The 2721-nt window shown below is 30.1% G+C and overlaps 1 protein-coding gene and 2 pseudogenes across 1 annotated transcript in view; all 3 read left to right on the top strand.

Annotated features, from left to right (window-relative positions):
• LOC125850853 (protein PHLOEM PROTEIN 2-LIKE A5-like) overlaps positions 1-2721 on the top strand; it is a 26593-nt gene that overhangs the window by 1763 nt on the left and 22109 nt on the right. The gene's annotated exons all lie outside the window — the stretch shown is intronic.
• Positions 394-541, top strand: LOC125850863 (U1 spliceosomal RNA; annotated as a pseudogene).
• Positions 2339-2486, top strand: LOC125850865 (U1 spliceosomal RNA; annotated as a pseudogene).

The following is a 2721-nucleotide window of genomic DNA, read 5'->3' as shown; positions in this document are numbered from 1 at the left end:
GAGTATGTTGTTGTTTTTCTGCTTTCTATCGCACGTTTCTACTATTTGTTTATATAGTATGTGAACTCAAACAAATGGGAAGTGCCTATGATTAATTAGTTTCAAGAAAACGGTCATTCACGTCAGGAATAGAGGTCATTAAGGATGTACTTTCTTTTCTTTTTGTTCATTTAGATTGTGTTGGTGTTCAGTGTACCACTTGTCTACTCTGATCTATGCAAGCTTACATAGAATAAAAGATCGAAAAGAATGCATTGAATGGATGTCCGGTTATATGTTTGTATATAAAATTATATGGATAAGCATCTCTTTAAATTAGAAATAAACAACAGCTAGTAGCTGTTAAGCATAAGATGTTCCTTATCAGCTGACACAAAGAATTTTCAAGGAAACATACTTATCTAGACGAGGTCAATGGACGATCAAAAAGGCTCAACGACCTAGGCTAGTGACCTTCATGGCACTTTGAAGGATCGTCCAACTAAGGTTGGCCCAAGTGGTCGAGTCTATGTCATAATTTGTGGTTGAGTTATATAAAATTAAACAAGTAGACATATATACGCGTTCTACGTGGCAATCTATGTCCTATGTGGCATCCTACATACATCATGTCACATGGGATGCGTGTGTCTACTTTTCCAACTTCATACAAGTTTTAAGTACCTATTTGTGCACTTTCAAAATTGAAGAATATAAATATTAGTTAAGATCAAGTTAAAAGACAGACTTATGTATTATATTAATATTATATCCACAAATAATACAATACAATAAAAAAAAAAATTAAAGTCGATGATCCAAATAGAGTTTGTTTAGAAGTAATTACTTAGTTGATTGTGACATAACTAAAACTCATTTGATCAAGTTGTAGAAAAGTTAAATTAATAATCTATTAATTAAAGACCGAATCAAATCGAGTGACAAAAAGTCAAATAAACCGACTTTTATATGAATATTGTTACCTATTGTTTCGTAACGTATGATAATGAATTGTATTATTTTAAGCAAAGTCATGCATACGATAAGTATAAAAAAAAAATCAAAATTAATACATATAGTATTTTCTTTAATACTTTTTACCTAAGGACCCTTGAAGTTGAAAATTTCGAAGACTTGATGTTGCAGAGCCAATAATCCCGAGTTAATAAAGTCTTTTAAGATCAAAGCAAGGGTTGTTTGGTTGCTGATTAGAGTTATGCAAATATTAGTAATATATAAATTAGTTAGGAGAAAATTTATGTATTATTTTATACAAATTTCAGTTATTCATGAATCATATTTTGATTATTAATATTTAATATAGTACATATTCCGTATTTTATATAACCTGTATAAAATAATACATACATTTTCTCATAACTTATGCATTTATTAATTATGTGAATTTTCAAATTGCAAATCAAATACTCCCTCTGTTCCTAATTACTTGTCCACTTTTCTTTTATAATTGTCCCTAATTACTTGTTCACTTTGACAAATCAAGAAAGGACAATTTTTTTTTACCTATTATACCCTCAATTAATTACTTTGAAAAAGGTTGAAATTTTGAAAATCATAAATTTTTAATTCATCCACTTCATAATTAATAGGGGTAAAACGGTAAATTCACTATGTTAATAATTATTTTCTTAATAGGTGTGTCAATTAAAAAATGTACAAGTAATTAGGGACGGAGGGAATAGTATTATATATGAACCTAAGATCTAAACGACACTTTGACTTTTCTTCACCTACTTGGCCAAGGGCAAAGTCAAAAGTCTTCTTAAATTACTTGTTTTTAGTACGTACTCTTTAATTTCTCTCATTTAAAAAAAAAAAATAGGGTACATTTTTTATGATTTCAATTAGGAACATGATAAGAAGTTACCATAAAGGCTATGAATAAATAGTGAAAAAAGGTGAAGTCTTGTTCTTCATTAAGTCTTTAGCAATTATAACTAATATTCTTCAACAATAATGTCACCTTCTGCTTTCTATAGCACGTTTCTACTATTTGTTTATATAGTATGCGAACTCAAATAAATGGAAAGTGGCTATGGATAATTAGTTTCATGAAAGGGGTCGTTCACGTCAGGAATAGAAAGGTCATTAAGGATGTACTTTCTTTTCCTTCTGTTCATCTAGATTGTGTTGATGTTCAGTGTACCACTTGTCTAGTGTGATCTATGCAAGCCTATATAGAGTACAAAATCAAAAAGAATGCATTGAATTCCAGTCATATGCTTGTATATAAAATTATATGGATAAGCATCTCTTTAAATTAGAAATAAACAACATCTAGTGGCTCTTAAGCATGAGATGTTCCTCATCAGCTGACACAGAGGATTTTCAAGGAAACATACTTATCTAGATGAGGTCAATGGACAATCAAAAAAGCTCAATGACCTAGGCTAGTGACCTTCATTGCACTTTGAAGGAGCGTCCAACTAAGGTTGGCCCAAGTGGTCGAGTCTATGTCATAATTTGTGGTCGAGTTCTATAAAATTAAACAAGTAGATATACGCGTTCTACGTGACAATTTACGTCATATGTGGCATCCTACACATCATGTCACGTGGATGGATGTGTCTACTTTTTCAACTTTGTACAAGTTTAAGTACCTATTTGTGCACTTGCAAAATTAAAGAATATAAATATCAATTAAGATCAAATTAAAAGACAACGTGTATGTATTATATTAAATACTATACCCACAAATAATACAATACAATAAAAAAAAAG

The sequence above is a fragment of the Solanum stenotomum genome, unplaced genomic scaffold (genome assembly GCF_019186545.1).
Source record: "Solanum stenotomum isolate F172 unplaced genomic scaffold, ASM1918654v1 scaffold19785, whole genome shotgun sequence".
NCBI lineage: Eukaryota > Viridiplantae > Streptophyta > Magnoliopsida > Solanales > Solanaceae > Solanum > Solanum stenotomum.
The sequence above is the reverse complement of the archived record's forward strand: the minus strand, read 5'-3'. Positions and strand labels throughout refer to the sequence as shown.